At 39.6% G+C, this 22448-nt stretch overlaps 1 protein-coding gene across 1 annotated transcript in view; it reads left to right on the top strand.

Annotated features, from left to right (window-relative positions):
• Positions 1–22448, top strand: part of AUH (AU RNA binding protein/enoyl-CoA hydratase) — a 143329-nt gene that overhangs the window by 42596 nt on the left and 78285 nt on the right. The window lies entirely within an intron of this gene.

Here is a 22448-nt window from a genome sequence, read left to right on the forward strand (position 1 = left end):
TTTTTTTTTTTTTTAAATTTTTGATTTTTTCTTGAGACGGGGTCTCACTTTATCTCCCAGGCTGGAATGCAGTGGTGTGATAATAGCTCACTGTAACCTCCAACACCTGGGCTCAAGAGATCCTCCTGCCTCAGCCTCCTAAGAGTTAAGGACTACAGGTGTGAATCACCAGGCCTGGCTGATTTTTAATTTTGTTGTAGAGATGGGAGTCTCACTGTGATGCCCAGGCTGATCTTGAACTCCCGCCTCAAGCGATCTTCCTCCCTTGTCTTCCCACAGTGTTGGGATCACACGCATGAGCTGCATTGCTTGGCCTTTTCTTCATTTGTAAGTTGCCTTTTCACATCCTTCATCCTCCTTGGATTATTTAGTAACTACTTGTTTATTTAAAAGGCATTTTTATATTCTTTGTTTTTAAATGTGTTATAGATATTGCCCTCTAATGTGCTTAATTTGATTCCAGTATCTTTAAATTTAAAACTGTTAATATCTAGATGATGTTAGGTTCCCTTTATTATTCTTCTTCCTTGAAGGTTTTCTCTGTTGATTCTCACACATCAGGTTTTCCAAATGAAGTTAGAATTATTTTTTAAGGCAAAGGGGAAAATTTTCTGTATTGCAACTGTGATTGGAATTTTATAAATTTTGTTAAGAAAATTTTGACGTTTTTATGATAGTAAATCTTTCTCTCCATAGTGTGCATGGCTCTTATTTTTTGGGGTCATTCATTTTTTTAATGTCTTTCAAGGAAGTTTTATACTTTTCTGCACACTGGTCTTAGTCTTATATCTCTTTCCCCCTCAGATGTATTCCTAGCTATTTTATAGCATTTATTCCTTTGAATGAGACCCTCCCCTCGTTTCTGTTGCAGTCTTGTTATTATAGTCTGTAGGAAAGTTATTAACTTGTTTTTTTGAGACAGAGTCTCACTCTGTCACCAGGCTGGAGTGCAGTGGCACGATCTCAGCTCACTGCTACCTCCGCATCCCAGGTTCAAGCGATTCTCCTGCCTCAGTCTCTCGAGTAGCTGGGACTACAGGCATGTGCCACCACGTCCAGCTCATTTTTGTATTTTTAGTAGAGATGGGGTTTCACCATGTTGGCCAGGATGGTCTCCAATTCTTGACCTCATGATCCATCTGCCTTAGCCTCCCAAAGTGCTAGGATTACAGGCAGGAGCCACCGCGCCCGGCTAAAAGTTAACTTTTATGTGCTTATTTTATATCATGTCAGCTGGATAATTACTTGTGTTAATTGTTCTTCTCTAATTTTCTTGTGTTTTCAGTTGTAAAGTACAATATAGATAATTGCCTACAAGTAATGCAATTTTTATCTCCTCCCCCAACATTTTAACCTTACATATTCATATTTTTTCATATTGGTTCAGTCCCTCATAGAGTGTTTATTTGTTAAGGTGAGCGTGATCATCCTTATCTTTCTTTGACTTTGGTGGGTGCCTTTATTATTTTGCCAGTGATTATGATATTCAGGCAGTTCTCTTCTATTTCAACTTGTTAGGAGATTATTTCTGTTTTTAATCAAGAATAAGTGTTAAAGTTTGTCAAATGCTTTTAAAATATGCATCAGGATTATAATTGATGTATGTTAGCATTTGCCTTATTTAGCCTTTATTATAGAGTTGTGTTAATAGATTTACTAATGCTGCAGTGGCCACACATTACTAGAATAAGCCCTGCCTGGTCATTGTGGTTAGGGGTGGTGTTGGTTTTTAATACATATTGCTGGATTCAGCAAAGTACTTATGGTATAATCATAAAGGAGATTGAGCTTTTAATTTTGTTTTGTGTTATTCTTTTTTGGTTTGGTGTGAAGGTTATTTGCCTTCACAGAATGAGGTGAAAAGCTTTCCATGTTTTTCTGTGCTATATACAGAGCAAATCATGTTACTTGAAAGAATTGTAGAATTTGACCATTTAACACCTTTTTGCATCTTGTGTGGTTTTGTTTCTGTTTTCTCACTTTCTTAGAATTAAAATTTTTTAAATACATGTTTTAATCTCTATAATGGCTTTTGGCTTAGCTGTCTATTCTGCCTCTTCTCGTTCTGTGCTGGTATTGTCTTAGGCCCTGCTTCTTTCCCCAGCTTCAGCCTCATGTTTATGTACCTTCTGACGCAGAGCATGAACTTTGTTTGGAAGCTGGTCAGAGAGCTTGATTTTAGAAATGTTGATGCTACCTGTAAGTTTACATATATGCACGGGGATGGCTAAGATTGGTTTCACTGTTCGAATTACCTTGATGCTTGGTCCAGAGTGTCTTTCTGTTCTGTGGATTCTGAAATTGGGATTTTTCTGGAACTCTTTATGTGTTTGCAGTGGCATTTTCTTTTTTGTGATCATAGCTGTAGCTTTTCTTTTCTGGGCTAGTTCTTTTTTTTTTTTTTTTTGAGACGGAGTCTTGCTCTGTCGCCCAGGCTGGAGTGCAGTGGCCCGATCTCAGCTCACCGCAAGCTCCGCCTCCGGGGTTTACGCCATTCTCCTGCCTCAGCCTCCCGAGTAGCTGGGACTACAGGCGCCCGCCAGCTCGCCCGGCTAGTTTTTGTATTTTTAGTAGAGACGGGGTTTCACCGTGTGAACCAGGATGGTCTCGATCTCCTGATCTCGTGATCCGCCCGTCTCGGCCTCCCAAAGTGCTGGGATTACAGGCTTGAGCCACCGCGCCCGGCCTCTGGACTAGTTCTTATCTCCATTTTTTCTTGGGAGTTCCTCCATATTTATTAATGATACTTTTTATTATAACATTACAGTAGACTTACTGTGATGATTCCGAGATTTTGAAGGATATGTGGAAACTAAGTGTCTTAATAGTATCTTAATAGAATCCACTTATTTAATATGTTAAAAATCACAGGCAGGCCGACTTTATCTTGAAGGGTCATACAGTAAATATTGTAGATTTTATGGGGCCATATGGTCTCTGTTGCAGCTATGCAACTCTGACTTTATAGTATGAAAGCAACCATAGATGATGTATCAACAAATATGTGTGGCTCTGTTCCAATACAGCTTTATTTATGCATACCAAAATTTGAATTTCATTTGATTTTTGTGTATTTTGAAACAATTTTTTGTTTTGATTTTTTTCCCCAGGCATTTAAAAATGTAAAAACCATTCTTAGCTCACAGGTTGTACTAAAACGGACAGTGGGTCTGATTTTTCTTCAAATGTCATGTGTCTTCTATCTTCATTTTTCTTGTTGTTTGGAATTAATTCATCTATTTTTATTCAAGAAATCTCACTTCAGTTCTAATTTGAATAGCTTGATGCATGCTTGGCTCATATCTTTTTCATTGGGTTTTGCTTTTTGGAGACATAAAAGTTTTAATTTTAAGGTCTTTGCTTTGATAGGGAGTTTAAAATATTGCGTCTAGGGGTTCTGTATTCTTGATAAAATTCGGGGACTAAGAAAGGAACATAAAATTTGCAAATGAATAGGGAGGTGGTGGAGGCAGTAGTAAGAAAAAACAAAACAAAAACCAAAGGTAAGTTCATCCAATCTTAAAAAATGTAAAGAGAAAAATAGCATAAACTTAGAACATATTGAATAGTAAGATGTTGAAATAAGTCCAGTAGTCACGATTAATGTCGGTTGATTAAACTTGCTGTTTAAAGACATAGATGTTCAGATTTGACTAAATAATTGACATCAGCTGAATATTGTTAATAATAGCCACATCTGGGATACCTCTTTTTGTACCTGAAGATTACTAGCCAAAAGAAAGATATATCAGTATTGATACTGGTCAAAATACATTTCAAAATAAAAAGCATTACTAGAGAGAGAGTTGCTGCATGTGATAAAAGGTTCAGTTTTTCAAGAAACATACCCTTAAACTTGTATGCACCTAAAAACAAAAGTCTCAAGATACACAAATAAAATGATATGGATAAACTGGTAATTTATTATCATTGACAAAATTATTGACCCATCTCCCTCAATTTACCATAAGGTCAAAAAGATAAAAGTTAATAAAATTTTTTCAATGATTTGAGCAACATAATTATCAAGTTTGATTTAATAGACTCAACCCCCAACTTAAATATTCTCATGAACACACGAAATGTTTAAAAATATGGGTCACGTGCAGGACCCTAAAGTCTCTGTTAAATTTCAGAAAATTGGTGTATAGAGACCATATTTTCTGTCTACGATGGAATTAAGTTATGTTAAAAGAAAAACTTCAGCCAAATTAAATTTAAAGGAGTTTAATAGACCAGTGAACGATTTATGCATTGGGCAGCCCCCAGAATCACAGTACATTCAGAGAGAGGGATGCCTTGTGGTTAGAACAGATTTATAGACAAAAAAGAAGGAAGTGACATGCAGAAATCAGAAATGAGGTACAGAAACAGCTGGATTGGTTACAGCTCAGCATTTGCCTTATTTGAACACAGTTTGAACACTGGGCAGTGTATGAGTGGTTGAAGTATGGCTGCTGGGATTGGCCAAGCCTCAGCTACTGTTACAGGGCATACTCCTAAGTTAGGTTTTCTGTCTTTTCTACCTGTTAAGTTAGGTTGCAGTTCATCCACAAGTATAGAAGTACAGAGTCCTTCTAAGGCCATATTTCGTTTGCTTTAACAGTCAGAAACAAGATATCCATACCTACAGATTTTAAAACCATATATTTGTAAAGTGAGAATGCTGAACAGCTCGTGGGTCAAAGAAGAAACTATAATGGAAAAGAATACTAAAACTGAATGATTATAAAATTACAACATGTCCAAATAGATTTGATTAAAGTGGTGCTGTTTAGCTGTGATGTATCCATGTCGTGCAGTACAAGTATGTTAGCATCAGTGAATCTGTAGGGGTCTGTAGCTATCTTAGTTCTTGCCTCCTCAGAAGAAAGAGCTCGACCCAGGGGCATAAGGCTGGAGGAGAGACTGGGGCAAGTTTTAGAGCAGGAGTGGAAGTTTGTTAAAGAGCTCTAGAGCATGAACGAGAGGAACTTGCACAAGGGTCAAGTAGGCAACTTGAGACAGCAGGCGCGCCATTTGACCTTTTGAATTGGGGTTTTATATGTTGGCATTCTTCCGGGGTCGTCTGTGGCGTCTCCTGTGATTCGTCCTTTGGGGTGGGCTGTCTGCATGCGCAGTGGCCTGCCAGCCCTTGGGAGGGGCTGCATGTGCAGTGTGTTTACTAAGTTGTAGACCTGCCTGCTTGAGGCGCTTTGCCGCTTTGCGGTCCCCTGTTCCTACAGGGAGGTCATCCGCCATTTTGCCTCTCAGTGCGCATGCTCAAGTGCACTTGCCCAGCTCCTGAGATCTTATCGGGAAGCTCCTGATCACCAGTTTCAGGTATTTCTATCTGGAAATACCTGCTATTTCCAGGAGACTGCCTTTCTCTGGCGCTGGCTGTGACCAATTATTATTTTAGAGAGACAGTTAACAGCCACTTGACAATCATAGGGTCACCCGACATTCCTGGTGTGTGTGTTTTGGGGGGAGCCCTCTCCAGCTCTGCTGGTGTCCCGTTAGCTACCTACTGTAACAGTACTTGAGGGGAGTGTACAACATTAAATCCGTGAGTTGGCAAGGAGATGTCACTGACGATAAATAGCTAAGCATTACCTTAAAAAGATTTTTAAAGGCTTTAAGTTCAAAGAATGTTGAACTAAAGCAACAATACAAGGATCAGAAATGAGTAAAATGGAAGACAGAGATGCAGTGCATAGGATCAACACAAGGCCGTGCTCTTTACAGTGGAGTAAAAAGTGTTTAACAATACGTATTACAAATGAAAAAAGGTGTGTTTATAGATATAGGAGAGATTGTAAAGATAAGAAAATACTGGGAAAAAACTTTATGCCAATAAATATGAAACTTCTGACTCAAGAAGAAATCATGGGCTGGAATAGTCATATAACCAAAAGAGGGTCCAGCTTCTCGCCACTTGTAGAAAGAAGCCGAAATAACGAGTGAGGTATGATAAAGAGTGTGAATTTTATTAATCTTCGCCAGCAAGGGAGAAAGTGGCCAGAATCCTTTCCAAAAACTGCCACTTTCCAATTTGTGAAGAGTGCAGGGATTTGAGAAGAGGGGTTTGGAATGCAGGAGAGGCAAGGGGGCTGGGAGGTGCCCAACGGCATAACTTCCTCCTATGGCTTATCCTGAATTGTTCCATCTGGTGAAGGGGCCAGCACCATCTTGGGCCCAACCAGGCCGAATCAGTCGCGGTCAATCTTGCTGTCAGTCTCTAGCCAGGAGTAACTCTGGCCTTGAAGTAATCTCCTGCTAGGGAGAGAATTCTGGAGGTGCCTGGTTTGCTTCATGATTTGGCCCCTGAAGCTTCTAAGGAAACACATGACCAGATAAGTGAGCATGGTGTAAGCTTAACAAGCATCCAGGTAAATACATGTGCTTCAGGCATGAAAGCATAAGGTGGGAAAAGGAGGGGAGTGGAGCTTTAAAGCACATTCCGAGGCTGTATTTAAAGACAAAAGAAAACACATCTGTAGTTTGTCTCAAAGCTACGTCTTGAGACTGGGGTGAAAAGAGTAAAGGAAAAAACATTTTTAAATGCAGTTTGAAGCTAAGCTGCTTGGTTACAGTCATATAATCACTGAAGTGATCAAACCAGTTCTTACAGTAAACTTTTTCACAGAGAAAGCACCAGACCCAGTTTTTTGATGATAGAGATTTACTTTTAAGATGTTTTACCCAATGCATAAGGAACAGATTCTTACAATCTTATACAGACAGTTCCACAGGATAGTAAAGTGAGAGTTTACTCCCAACTCATTGCTTCAGACTAGTGTAATCTTTATACCTAAATCCGAGAGAAACAATGGAAGAAAGGAATAGGAGGAGGCAGCCTCACTTGTGAGCATACATGAAATCCAGCAGGTTGTAACAAAAGACCAAATTGGGCTTTCCCAGGAAGGCAATGGTGGTTTCCACTGGAAAATATTAAATTTTAACTCGTTAGCCAATGAAAATAAAATCGTGTGTGTATCTCAGTAGATTGGGGAAAAAACATTTGAGAAATATCAACATGTATTCATGGAAAATGTTCTCAGCAAACTAGGAATAGAAGGAAACTTCCCTAGCCTGATGAAAGGTATCTCTTTCTTAATAATAAAATATTAGAAGTCATCTCCTGAAATCAGGAACAAGACAGGAGGACCCACTGTCACCACCTCTGTTCTATATTATTCTGTAAATCCTGGTTTGTGTAGTAGGCAGGAAACAACAATACATAAGGACCAAAAAAGAAATAGCAGAGTTCATGTGGTATGGCTGTCTCCATCAAAAAGCTGAAAGAAACCATAAATTATTGGAAGTAAGAGTGCCACAGGATGGCTGGAAATGAGATCCATATTCAAAATAATCAATTACCTTTCTTTATACCAACAATAGACGGAAGATGTCAAATAAGGATACCCTGGAAAGCAAGAACACAAATGAGTCTTAGGAATACATGTAGCATATATGGAGAAATTATAAAACTTTATTGTAAGATGTTTAAAAAAATAAATGGGAACAAATTATCCTCTTGAATAGGAAGATGTAGTATTAAAAAGATGATTCTCACAAATGGTGTGATTCAGTGTAATCACACCTCGACTCTCAGTATTGATCTTGTGAGGGACTTGATGAGCAAAAGGAGACCCCCAAATAGCCAAACACTCATAAAGAAGAAGAAAATGAAGCACCTTGCCATTTCCGCACTCAAGATTTATTATCATGACACAGAAGTGAAGGCGGTGTGTTACTGGCTTTGGGATAAATAAGTACACCATTGGGTTGAAATATAGAACCCCCAAACAGACCACCCAAGTGGGGAAGCTGATACGTGACAGAGGCACCATTGCAGACCGCTGGGAAATGGCAAAGACTTAACAGGTTTAGAGGTGGAAAGTAAAACTTTAATGATCTTAACAGAGAGAAGAGTTTCTTAAAACACAAAATATGACACATAAAAGGAAACGGTGATCAATTTTACCAAATTAAACTTAAGAACATCAATTCATGAAAAGGTACTGTAAATAAAGTAGAAAGAAAAGACACAGACTGGGAGAAAATACTTGAAACACACAGCTGCCAAAGGATTCATGTGTGCATTGGTAAGTGCATACAGGAATCAGTACATGCATATGTATGCACAGCCTTGAAGTCAGCGAGAGGACATAACAGAAAAGCATTTCACACAAAGGTACAGGAGTGAGGGCGGACATAGGGAAAGACGGTCAGCCACAGAAGTAGTTATAGACGTGCAACTAAGACCACAGTAGGATGCCGTTTTACATCCACCAGATTAGCCGAAAATTCTTAAGCCAGGTCTTACTAAGAGTTAGTGAGTTAAATGGATTACCAGGCAGAAAGCTTCTAATGGGAGCTGAACTGGTGTAACTGCTTAGGAAAAGTATTTGATATTGTCTTCCAAATTTGAATATCCACATTCCTTAAGACTCGGTAGTTCACTTTCTAAGGGGTATTTACATAGAGGGATAACTTAAGGACTGTTTTTATTGGACCTGTAGTAAGAAATATATCTACACACTGGCCCAGTAAACACATGCGGTGGGAGAGTATCAAAGGTTATGGTTCCTCTGTCTGTGCACTCCAGTTTGATACTACCCTATGTCGTTAAAAAAAATTCTTCATCTTGACTAGCTCATGAATGGGTTGCTACTTGGATTTGAAACTACATTATTCTGCAGAAATTTTGCACATGTGTCCTAGGGACACTTACATTGTTAATAGCAAAAAGCTGAAAAACAACCAAATTTCTATGACAGGAGAATGGAAAAATGTTTGATATATTCATACAATTGGATAGTAGAGAGCAGTGTACATAAATGAAAATACGCACATGTACCAATATGGATAAATCTTTGAAACATAATGTTGATTTAAAAGTATGACTTATTTTTTATAAAACTGATAGCATTCAAAGCTAAACAGTTGGTGTTTACGGATGTGTAAGCGTGTAATGAAATCACATATACACCCACAGACTTTACAAGGATGGTTATCTTTGGTTTGGAATTCAGGTGGAAAGATAGTTGAAGAGCTCAGTGGCAGACAGGTGTTAGTTCTGACCTAGATCTAGCTTTGAGTGGTGATTGTGTCGGAGTTTATGATGATTATGCTTTTTTACATGTATATGAATATATTCTTGATATGTGCCAGATAAGACCAGGTTTTAAAAGAATCGTCTATCTTGAAACCTGCAGACATTTCTTATTTATTGAATGTTTTTTTTCTTTCTCACTGTCAGCTGAAGAATGACAAGGTTCATAACTTTCGAAAGAAGGAGAGCTTTATGTCTCATAAAGGGTTCCAGCCTGCAAGGTGGCCATTCCCACATGCTGGGAAGCACAGCCTCTGGTCAGAATCCAGAAACTGGCACTTTGAAGGTGGGATAAAGGGAACAGAAATGTATGCTGAGCAGGTTGGCCAGGTATACATAGTCAGTAAGCTGCAGGAGGAGTCATGAATATTTATGAAAGGAGAAACAGGCACATGCGCATTTGAGCTTCAGGCCTTTCTGTGGGACCCATGTTTAACAAATAGCAGCCAGAACGCGATCTGAGGATGGAGTCTTGGTCCCTCTGATGTCAAAAGATGAAACAGAGGGCCAGGTGCGGTGGCTCATGCCTGTAATCCTAGCACTTTGGGAGGCCAAGGCGGGCAGATCACCTGAGGTCAGGAGTTCGAGACCAGCCTGGCCAACGTAGTGAAACCCTGTCTCTACTAAAAAAATACAAAAAATTAGCTGGACGTGGTGGCACACGCCTGTAATCCTAGCCTGTAGTGCCAGCCACTAGGGAGGCTGAGGCACGAGAATTGCTTGAACCTGGGAGGTGGAAGTTGCAGTGAGCCGAGATCATGCCATTGCACTCCAGTCTGGGTGACAGAGCGAGACTCTGTCTCAAAAAAGAAGAAGCAGAGGACACAAAAACCCTCATTGCGCCTCCTCTGTAGATGGGCCAGAACCACCCTGTGGTTGGTAGTCTCTTATCAGGAAGAAATACTGGTTGGTTGGTGTGACAGAACCACAGAAGGGCGGGGCAGCATTCAGGCTGTTGGTTGAAATCAGCAGTGGCATCTTGCAAGGGCTGGTTTCTCTTTAGCCTGTTAAACAGAATAGCCATTAGACGGCTATTGAGGGAGATGGTCTGACCTCCCATCACATCATAGGTAGGAATTCAGCCTCTGAGGTGTCTCTGTGGTCCCCTTGGCCAAAAGAAGGTCAGTTCAGTTGGTTGAGGGGCTTAGAATTTTTTTTTAATTTCTCATTATTTTCAAGGAAAGCCAAGATTTTACATTTCTAGAAAAATAGCTTTTGGGCTCTTGGTTTTAAGGTGTTTTTGGTTTTTTTCCTTTGTGAAAGGGTCTCCCTGTGTTGCGCAGGCTGGAGTGCAGTGGCTCGATCTCGGCTCACTGTAGCCTCGACCTCCGGGGCTCGAGTCATCCTCCCACCTCGGCCTTCCGAGTAGCAGGGATGGGCTCCACCACACCCAGCTAAGTTTTGTGGTTTTTGTTTCGTCATGTTTCCCAGACTGGTTTCGAACTCCTGGACTCAAGTGATCCTCCCGCCTTGGCCTCCTGAAGTGCTATGATTACAGGCATGAGCCACTGTTCGTGGCCCCCTAATTTTAAGGTTTTTGACCTTAAAACTTTTCTTAAAACTTTTTCTCTTTTATGGGAGAGAAAAATCCTTTTGCATGTCTAACAAAATGCATTTATGGCCAGGCACGGTGGCTCATCCCTGTAATCCCAGCGCTTTGGGAGCCTGAGGCGGGTGGATCACATGAGGCCAGGAGTTTGAGACCAGCCTGGTGAACATGGTGAACCCCCCATCTCTGCTCGAAATAAAAAAAGCCAGGCAAGGTGATGTGTGCCTGTAATCCCAGCTACCGGCGAGGCTGAGGCACGAGCATGGCTTCAGCTTGGGAGGCGGAGGTTGCCGTGAGCCGAGATCGTGCTGTTGCACTCCAGCCTGGGTGACAAGAGTGAGACTCGGTCTCGGTGGGGAGAAAAAGGGTTTTCAGATACTGCACAGAGGCCTCCATCTTTTTTTCTGGCCCTCTTTTCGCTAGTTCTTCTCATAAAGTTTGTTCATTTTCTGAGAGAAGAGCTTCTAGGCTTATTTTTTCCTTGGGAGGAAGTGACGTGGCCAGTGGATGTTCATGGATACTGATGGTGGAGGATCCTGCATTGTACTGTTAAAATGCTGAGAGGCCATTGTTTCAGACTGAGCTCCTGCTCAAAACCCCAGCAGACCAGATTAAATCGAGATAGTCGCTCCTGCAAAATGCCACATAATCAAACTGAAACTTTATTAAGGAAGCAGACGGATTCCAAAACAGACCAGTTTTTCCTGAAAACAGGAGATTCCAGTCTACCTGAGTCAGCTTAGTAAGAAAGTCTACTCTGCTTTAACCCTTGCCAAAGAAACAATCCCCTCCCTCCCCCCGGCAAAGCCTGATGTAACCTGTTAACCAATTAAGTTTTTTTTTCCTCTTGTCCTATTTTCTTGTTTCTACCTTACAAAACCCACTGTTCTGCCATTGCCTTATGGGAGCTTTTATTCTATTTTGTAGAATGGAGGCTGCCCTGACTCATGAATCACAAATAAAAGGCAATTGGATCTATAACTTGATTTGTTAGATTTTTGTCTCTGACAGTACTTATGGGGCTGCTTCATATACAGACCGTCCAGTAATTAAATGCCTTGGCAGTGGTGTGCCGGGGCCTGCTCACACGAACTCCAGGTGATTGTGAAATTTTCAGGAATTGTTGTTTGTTTGTTTGTTTTTAAAAAAAGATAGGGTCCCACTCTTTGCTCAGGCTGGAGTGCAGTGGCACGATCTTGGCTCACTACAGCCTCCACCTCCTGCGTTCAAGTGATTCTTCCACCACAGCCTCTTGAGTAGTTGGAACTACAAGCGTGAGCCACCACGCCCGGCTATTTTGTATTTTTTGGTAGAGACAGGGTTTCGCCATGTTGGTCAGGCTGGTCTTGAACTCCTGGCCTCAAGTGATCCCCCCACCTTGGCCTCCTAAAGTGCTGGGATTACAGGCATGAGCCATGACTCCCAGCCTAATTTTCAGAAATTTTGTGAGCTGGCTGTTGAACCATAGGGATCTTTAAATTGTGGCAGTATTAGTACTGATACAAATCAGGATTCACCCCTGTCTGTTGGGTACCACTTTTCCCTCTTGCCTCCTGTTATATTTACATTTTCTACAACTGGAGAATTGCTGGGATCTGAAAGGCAAATGTGTTTTCTCTTTGCCGTGATTTCCTATACTCTATTTTTAATGAAAGAGAGTTTATAAGCAGTTTAAAGACACGGCTTATTTGAAAGTTCTTCTATTTTATTAAAATAGAGATCAGAAAGCAGTTCTGTATTTCATTCAGAGTCACCAAATTTACTTTATTGTTCCTAGTATCTTAAAAAGTCTGTTCTTAAACAGTAACTCAAATCCTAGAATAAAATTTAGTTCTTTTGTTGTTTTATTAAAAAAAAAGTCATATGACTATTTTTGATTTGTTTCATTCAAAGGAAATGGTGAATTTTTAGATTTCTAAAATGTTAATCATTGTTACAAGTCCCCTTCCCTCTTCAAGTTTAGGTTGCCTGGGTTAGAAGCAGTAAACTGATTATTTTGAAATATTAGGCATCAGCAAGGCTACACAGCAATGAAATTATCAGGATCTATTAACAGCTGTTGTTTCTTACCATTCCTTCTAGGGCTTCCAGGTGTGCACCTTCCTTCCAGTAGTTTGTGGTGTCAATGTTGACATCACTATTGGGACCCACGTTGTGCATGTTAGCAGTATAGAATATGGGGAATGGACATGTTAATTACCTCACTGAGGGCCATTCTTGCCTTTAGTAACATTTAAATTAGATGATATTTCATGATGAGATAGAAAACATTTTTAGAATTCTCTAAGTGGAAACTCTGAAGGGATAGACCTAGTTCTCTCAAGTTGAGACATCAAAGAATTGTTACCTAATGATAAAGAAATATTTAAAATAAGTTTTCATTAGATTTTAGATTACAGAATTTAGTGTGAGGCAATGATGTTTTGGTAAATGATCTTCCACAGTAATCCTTTAAAATGCCAGCATTTGTACCTTCTTTTTCTTTATCTGATGAAATAAAATTGCAAAAGCTTTAATTTAGCTGTGTAAGTACAAAGCTGAATTGAAATACATGTAATTATGTAAAAGGGGCAGCTGACAAAATTCATCTGTTTAACAATTTTTTTTTCTTAACATTTTGTTATAAGGTTTTATAGAAAGAAAGAATTTTGGAAATTTTCAGTGTCTGGTTATCTGTTCTTCATGTGATTGAAAATCTACTGTCCATGTGCATTTTTCTGTGAAAAAAAGCTCTCTCTGTGAAATACAAAGAATATCTTTGTATAACTGAATGAAATAATTCTGTATGAAAAATCCAATGTAAGTTTTATGGTATAAACCTCTTTTCAAGCAGTGCTTCTCTTTTTTTTTTTTTTGTTAGCGTGTCTTTCAGTTTGAGAATTGGGATACGTTTGAATTTTATTATTGAAAGGCTCAAAGTAACACGAAACAAGTCACTAATAATTAACAGACCCACTACAGTATAATAGATGCACATACGTATCAAACTTTTATCTTGACCTCTCTTCTGCAGAGGTTTAATATTGGAATCAAACTCTTCCTGTCCTAGCCTAGCTCTCTTTGTATAAATGAGTGTTCTTTAATGTTTTGGTAACCACATGACCGATCTTTCTGTCATCTTTCTCTTAAGCTTGAAGTTCCATTATATTTCAGAATGTAATGATACTCTGAGGATGTCACAAGATCTGCTCAGTTTAACATTTTCTCAAAGATATTTCCATAGGATGATGTTTATTTTGTTGTAGACAGTTTAAATTTTATACATTATTAAAATGTGATGAACTCTTGAATTATTTTGGTGTAAGTTTATTGATCTTGATCTCTTGATGTGGAATCAGAAAATGTGGATTCTCTCTACCATCTGGTACTTTCCATCTCTCCCCATTGCGAGAACCATGAGTTGGTTTTTTTCTTCACTTATACCTAGGATCTAGTAATGAGCACATGGTGGGTACCCGATTGAAAGGGCAAATTGGCTTATATCTTATTGATGTAAACATGTTAGCCATACTGTAATTATTTCATCTTATCTTCAGGCTGAACCTTCTCCTGCAATCCCTTTCTGTCTGCCGCTACCTAAAATTCCAAGAATCCTGCTGAACTTGCCTGAGTTTGATCCTCTGTCTTTTCTCCCCAAGCTCCTGCTGCTCTTAGGACATCACTGAGAATGATGGAATGAACATGAGTGGAGCAGTTGGACTGTCTGTTGTGATGGTAAATTAGGACAGCCGACTGATCCTTTGCTAGATTGGGATGGGAGGTCTTGCTAAGGAGTTCAAGTCTGATGTGTGAAGGTAGTGATGCTTAGTGGACATCCACGTGCAGATGAATTTGGAGTTGAGGCGGATTGACCCAGGTGAACTTGGGAGTCATCAGAATGTTAATGCTATGTGAAGCCATGACCACTGGATGAGACACCTAGGGGGTTACTGTAGAGAGAAAAAAAGTCTGAGAACTGTGAGGCATTGTGATGTTTAGAGGCTGGAGTGAAAGAGGTAGATCGAGAAAGGTCAGCGAGGGTAGGAAGGTAGGAAGAAAACAATATTCTTACTTGTTCATGTTTATTTTATGTTAGATCCAGGGGGTACATGTGCAGGTTTGTTAGATGCATATATTGTGTAATGGTGAGGTTTGGGCTCCGAGTGAACCCATCACCCAAATGGCGAACATTGTATGCAATCAGTAATTTTTCATCTCTCACCCCCTTCACCACTGTCCTCCCCTGCGGAATCCCCAGTGTCTGTTATTTCCATCTTTATGTTCATGTATACCCATTGTTTTGCTCCCACTTACAAGTGATTTCACTAAGGATAATGACCTCCAGCTCCATGGGGCAGCAAAAGACATGATTTCATTCTTTTATTATGGCTGCATAGTATTCCATGGTGTTCATATACCACATTAGGAAGAAAACAGGATTCCAAAAGCCAAGTGAATAAAATGTTTCAAGAAGGAGAGTGTGAATAAGTGCAGCTGACAGGCCAAGTAAGATGAACGGTAAGAACTGACTACTGGGTCTTTGAGACAGTTTGGGTATTTGGCACCACCCAAATCTCGTGTTGAATTGTAATCCCCATTGTTGGAGGTGGGGCCTGGTGTTGGAGTCATGGGAGTGGATCCCTCATGGGTTGGTGCTCCTGACCTCAGGTGATCCACCCACCTTCACCTCCCAAAGTGCTGAGATTACAGGCATGAGCCGCCACGCCTGGCCAGCAATTTTTAACGTAATACATTTAAGATAAAAGTTAAAATTTAAGATAAAAATTTTTACAGAGGAGACTTTGAGGGGAAGTGGGGCAGTTTGCTCTAGGTCACCTGGGAGGCCAGCTGTGAAGTAAACAGGATTAATTTTTCTCCATTTCCTTTTCTGAAGGAGAGTTTTTTGTGAAGACTAATTTTCCATTTCACCCAAACCTGAAACTCATTATGGAGAAAGGATGTCAGTTATATTTTTAAAACTTTTTTAGCTTGTAGACAATTGTGCATGTACACAAATACAAATTTACTGGAGCAGAGACAGCCTAAGGAGGGGTTGTGGGGATTGCAGTCACCACCAGTGACCGAAGGCTGCTGTCTCATTGAGAATCCCACAGGCAGGTTACAGAATAGCATGGTTCTCAAATGTCTTGGTCTCAGGATCCACTTATACTCTTAAAAATTACGGAACACCCCAAAAACTTTTTATCTAGGTGCATTAAATCTATTGGGACTGATTATATTAGATATTAAAATTTTGAAAGATTTGTTTGAAAGTAACAAGGGCATAGTGAGTCACGCCTGTAATCCCAGCACTTTGGGAGGCCCAGTCTGGTGGATCACCTGAGGTCAGGAGTTTGAGACCAGCCTGGCCAACAGGGTGAAACCCCATTGCTGCTAAAAGTACAAAAACTTAGCTGGGCATGGTGGCGGGTACCTGTAACGCCAGCTATTTGAAAGGCTGAGGCAGGAGAATCACTTGAACCAGGGAGGTGGAGGTTGCAATGAGCTGAGATCATGCCCTTGCACTTCAGCCTGGGTGACAATAGCGAAACTCCGTGTCAAAAAAAAAAAAAAAAAAAAAAATTGCTTAATAAAGAACATTTTCAAAGTTTGCAGAATTTTTTTGTTAGTCCACCAAGTTGACCTGAATTGTTTGTTTATGTTCACTGTGTCTTTTTTGTTTGTTCTAAAAGTATGTAATTAATGTAGTTTATTAGATTCAATCCAGCATATATTTTACTTTTTATATTCCTAATTTGATGTAATTATTAGAAGTTGGAAGTACTGAATGATGGCGTGTGAAAGATCAACTGGTAGAACACTTGACTGTCTTTGTTTCTGGCGCAGTGACTTACAGATCTTAATTTTAGTTTTATCGTCTCACCAAGAATGGTGGAGAATGGAAACAAGCATCTGAGAGTCAGTTCTTTTCTCTTATGAGTTATTAACATCCCACTCCTTTTGAATCATAGTTCAGTATATAGTTTTCTTGTTTTTAGAAGCAGTGTCTCGCTCTCTTGCCCAGGCTGCAGTGCAGTGGCACAGCCATAGCTCACTGTAGCCGTGAACTCCTGGGCTCACACGATCCTCCTGCCTTAGCCTCCTGAGTAGCTAGGACTACTCAGCCCACCTTGCCTGGCTAATCTCTTTCTTAGTGGACGGATACAGCTTCTTTAAATATGTTGATATGTTTGGTATTAGGCCTGTCATTATGCTTTTCTGTGCCTTCTGATTTTGGCGATTTTACATTTTAAAAATAATCTTAACTATGTTAGGTGCTTCTCTGGTTTGTTCTGTGTGTGGATTTATTCTAATAATGTTAAGGGTTGTATTTTGGTACTACCTTGTTGTCATTATTACACTTGTGTAGTGTACTTGATCCACTGTTTCTTTAGAAAGTTCTGTTGAACGATGGCAGAATTTATATATTTCCTGTTTTAAATTCTTCCTTCCCACCTTTCTCTTCTCCCACCCTTTTTTCTTAGTGTTTTCTTTATACAGTAGTTGACCCCTTATTATTAGGGTATGCACTCCAAGACCCCTAGTGGATGTCTGAAACCACAAATAATACCAAACCTATATATACTGTTTTTTTCCTATACATACATGCCTATGATAAAGTTTAATTTGTAAATTAGTCACAGTAACATTAGCAACAATAAGAATAAAATAGAACAATGTATAGCAATATTCTGTAATAAAAGTCATATGAATGTAGTCTGTCCTCAAAATATTTTACCACACTATACTCACCCTTCTTGTGTTGAAGAAGGGATGGAGCAGGATGGTGCGAGATTTTGTCATGCTACTCAGAATGGTGTGTCATTTAAAACTTATATGTTGTTTATTTTTGGACTTTTCCATGTAATATTTTTTAATTGGGGTTGACCATGGGTAACAAACCTCAAAAAGTGAGACTGCACTTAAGGAGAGACTACTATAATTTTAGATTTACTCACACCTCTGTTACTTGGTGTACAGATTTTAAATTATATCTCTCCATCAGCCCTTGTTCATGAAAGCTCAAGAAACCAGTGTGCTTTCTTTTGTTGGCTTTATGATTTTCAGATCAATTAGATCATATACTTCTTTAAAATAGCTTTATCGAGGTGTCGTGACATAAAATAAATTGTCCATATTAAAGTGTACAATTTGGTAACTTTTGACTTGTGAAAACAGCACCACAATCAAGATAATGAATATGTCCATTACCTCCAGAAATTTCCTCAGGTACCTTTACTGTCTCTTTCTTTTGCCCCTCCCTGCTACCCTCAACCTATCCTCAGGCAATTACTGAACTTGTATCTCGATAATTTCCGTATTTTTGAATTTCATGTAAATGCAACAGTGTGTGTTAATTTTTGTACGTATTCCACTAGCTTTTTTTTTTTAATCAATAGTTCTTTTTTATTGCTGAGTAGTATTCCATTGCCCAGATGTACTACATGAAATACATTTGGATTGTGTTCAGTTTTGGGCTGTTACACGTAAAACTGCTACAGACATTTGTGTGTTAAGTCTTCACTACCCTTACGTTTATGAATCCAGTTATGGCCGTTGCTTCCTCAGTAGCATTTTCAATATAGTGGATCAGCATATTATCCTATGGATGGTGAGATTGTCAAGTTCCTTGTGGATTAGCTAAGTATCCAGAGTTCCTTAAACTGTATTGTGTGTATAAATCACCTGGGTTAAAATGTACATTGTTGAAAATGTAGGTCCTGTTTCAGTGGGTCTGCGATAGGACCTGGGATTCTACATTTATAAAAAGCTTGCAGGTGATGCTAATCCTGCTGTTCTACAAACCATACTTTATTTTATTTTATTTTATTTTTTTTTTGAGACGGAGTCTTGCTCTGTCGCCCGGGCTGGAGTGCAGTGGCCGGATCTCAGCTCACTGCAAGCTCCGCCTCCCGGGCTTACGCCATTCTCCTGCCTCAGCCTCCCGAGTAGCTGGGACTACAGACGCCCGCCACCTCGCCCGGCTAGCTTTTTGTATTTTTTAGTAGAGACGGGGTTTCACTGTGTTAGCCAGGATGGTCTCGATCTCCTGACCTCGTGATCCGCCCATCTCGGCCTCCCAAAGTGCTGGGATTACAGGCTTGAGCCACCGCGCCCGGCAACAAACCATACTTTAAAAAACAAAGTTACAGAGCCTGAGAGTTCATGAAGCAAGGCAATAATGGTGGGTTTTTTTTTCCTGCCAAGTGAAAGTAAACTACTTATGGTATGTTATCTTTTCATCAGAAATAGAAGTTACTGCATTTGCCATGTTAAGCAGCATTTTAAATGCCAAGAGTTTTGTTACATGTGGAGCAGCAATCAACAGAAGTCATTACTCAGTTCTGCTAGTAAGTGTAACCTTTCAGATAAGATTGCTGAGTGGGCATGGGCTTCCCTGCCAGCCTGTCATCTGTGCATTTCCCTTAGGAGTGTTTATGTGATTTGGAATTTTGGTAGGAAGGAGATATTCTGGGGTTGGCCCTTTTTATTTTAATAGTCTATAGAGTCATGTACTGAGAGGCATTGCCACGCTGTGGGTTTGGGGGTTTCCAGAGAAAACTCAAGTCAGAACTCGATTACAGTCAGCTGACTGGTGCTTTGCATCCAGTTCCCTAGGTTTCCCCAGTTGAACCCAGTGAACTGTGGTGTTGCTGTAGGTCTCAAGGAATTAGTGGCGCACAGAGCCAGTGTGCAAGTTTCAGCATTTCCCTTTTTCTCAGGTGCACGGTCACAAGCCCTTAGGGGAAGGATGGGAGTATGGCTTACAGCGTTGGGGATCTGGGGTGTGATAACTAGTGATAGGCAGTAATGGTTAAGAGCAGAACCTGGAAACCAGACAGCCTGTGCTCAGACTGTACCAGGCAAATAACAGCAACTCCTTTGTGCCTCAGTGGATCCTCATCTATAAGTTGAAAGTCATGAGTTCTTACATCATAAGGCTGATACGAAGTTTAAGTAATATTTGTAAGATTCTTAGGACAGTGGCCACACATAGTAAAAACTTTTTGAGTATTTGCTAGATACATAAACATACAGGAAGACAAATAGGGAAATGATAGGCTTAAAAAAATTAAGCAACTTTTCTCAGGTCTCACAGTGGTAACAGTGGGGGCTTTGCGCCAGGATTTGACATTTCAGCTCCCCACAGTTGCATTCTGTAGCTTTGCTTAAATCATTCAACATGGTGTCTGGCATATATTTGATGAAGCAGTGACTGAATATAGGACTTTGCCAGTTTACTAATTTGTTGAGACATGAAGTGTCAGCATAAGCATAGTATACCAATTGAACATCCCTGAACTCAGACTAGACTATGTCTGTGATGTTCTGGCTTGGGTGTTAGTAATAAAGTAGATAATAAGCTTAGGTGTAGTTACGTTGTTGACCCTCAGTTGTATTAAAGAATAGATCTTTTCTAATAACTGAATTTTTAAAAAACTTTTCCTGGACATAGGTATGTATGAATTGCTTTCTAAAGAAATTGTAGGTATTCTCTTCTAATTGACTAAGGAAGTCACCATCTGATTTATATCAGATCAGATTGTTTTATAAACATTCTATCATGTTGTTTTAAAGATGCTAAAGGAAATAATATCCTAGTGTGGTGTTAAAATAAGGTATTACTGAGTTTTTCCAAATGAGTAATGTATTGCTGAAATTTTCCAGATTTTTCCATGTAATATTTTCAAACTGCAGTTGACCATGGGTAACTGAAACCTCAAAAAGTGAAAGCACACGTAAGTGGAGCCTACTATAATTTTAGATTTACTCACACCTCTGTTACTTGGTGCACAAGTTTTAAATTATATCTCTCCACCAGTCCTTGCTTATGAAAGCTCAAGAAACCACTGTACTTTGTTTTGTTGGCTTTTTTACTTCATTAAGCTGTTTTACTTAATTCTTCAGTTAGAAACATTTTGTAGACAACTTCCTACAATGCTAATTTATGTTAATTAATAAAGTACCAGTGCTTAACCTATTTAATGATTTGAGAATATTAGTATCCCATTTTTCTTGTTCTTTTTGTATGTGGAATCCAAATTTCTTGTCATTTTGTGTTATATATTTTTTATAAGCTTTAGGTACAAGGTGCTGTTAAGAGTTAAGGAAAGTACTTTCTGCCTTCATCATTGAGTATAAAATCTACAGCACTGCACTTTCTGCCTTCATCATTGAGTATAAAATCTACAGCACTACAGTGAGGCTGTCCTCATGCTGTTGCCACCCATGGTCTTACTCTGCATCACTCGCAGTATTAGGGAGGAATTGGACCCTATTCCATGTTGCCCACATGCCTGTGGTTTTAGTTAAATCGGGGATTTGATTACTTATTTTACACTGTTTCTAGGCAGTTTTTCTCTTTTTTTCCTAGTGAAAAAGTAAATTTAGTCCTCTTTTCTGTATGAATCCATACAGCCTGAAATTACTGTGATGGGCTTGTATAAAAAAGCATGTGAGAGGGAATGCTAGCCTTCAGCAATTTTTCTTGGTGTAATGGCCCCTTCTGTAAGGAATGTTGCTGGTCTTCATCTGTAAGTTTTTCTTCACAACAGCTTATAGAGTTTTTCCATGTTATTTAGATTTTAACCTAGTGCTAGAATCGAAGTGTCATATTTGAATACGGTTACCTTTGGCTTTTGGGTATGTGCTCCTTTTAAGGTCTGTGGTGCCTGAGACTTCTCACTCTTTGAACTCCCATCTCTCACCCGTGGTATGTTTGCAGCCATGACCCTGGTGTGGGCCTCCAGGGAGCCATGGCCCAGCCAGCCTGCAGGCTTCACTCAGGGCTTGTTTTGTTATTGTGATTTTTAAAAAAACTCAGTGATGGGAATGGGAGAATATACATTAGGATGAAGGTGAAGTTTTAGCCAAAATGAAAGATAATTAGGTATTTATTGTAATTTTCAGTTAACTTTGATGTTATTTCTATTCTTCTTGAAAGCATAATGCTACATAGGGCCTTTCCCTTGAAATGCTTGATTTCACTGCTTTCTGTAGGAACACTATTCTTCAAGCAAAACCAAATTTAAAATCATGCGGGGCTGGGCGCGGTGGCTCATGCTTGTAATCCCAGCACTTTGGAAGGCCAAGGCGGGTGGATCACGGGATCAGGAGATCGAGACCATCCTGGCTAAGATGGTGAAACCCTGTCTCTACTAAAAACACAAAAAATTAGCCAGGCGTGGTGGCGGGTGCCTGTAGTCCCAGCTATTTGAGAGACTGAGGCAGGAGAATGGTGTGAACCTGGGAGGGGGAGCTTGCAGTGAGCCGAGATTGCACCACTGCACTCTAGCCTGGGTGACAGAGCGAGAGACTCTGGTCTCAAAAAAAAAAGCAAAACAAAAACAAAAACAAAAAAAATGCATCTGACACTAACGTTTTCCTTTAATAATCAGATTGTTCATATTTTTCCAGAAACATACAAATAACCTATATTATGTGTTGGATTTATCTGAGAACTGAAAGTAGATACTTTAATCTTCCCCGCTTTCGTAATCCCTTGACTCTAGTTATTGTAGGCTGCAGGTCCTACAGACTGCTGAAGTGAACCAGAGGCCTTCCTTACAGTTGCTTTTTTCTCTCTTAAAATAGCAAACTGTTTAATTGTTTGCTTTAATTATATTTTTGGGAGCATTTCAAAGGATTATTATCTTCTTTGTCATGCCTGGCTCATTTCCTGGTATGAAACTGAAAATAGTATCTGATCCTATTGGTTGCATAACATGCTGAGTCATAATTTCTTCCTCTTGCTGTTGGGAATAGCCATTGCTCATTGGATTCGCAGTTTCTGTTTCATTTATCTGTGCTTATATACAA

The sequence above is a fragment of the Colobus angolensis genome, unplaced genomic scaffold, assembly GCF_000951035.1.
Source record: "Colobus angolensis palliatus isolate OR3802 unplaced genomic scaffold, Cang.pa_1.0 Scaffold272, whole genome shotgun sequence".
Taxonomy (NCBI): domain Eukaryota; kingdom Metazoa; phylum Chordata; class Mammalia; order Primates; family Cercopithecidae; genus Colobus; species Colobus angolensis.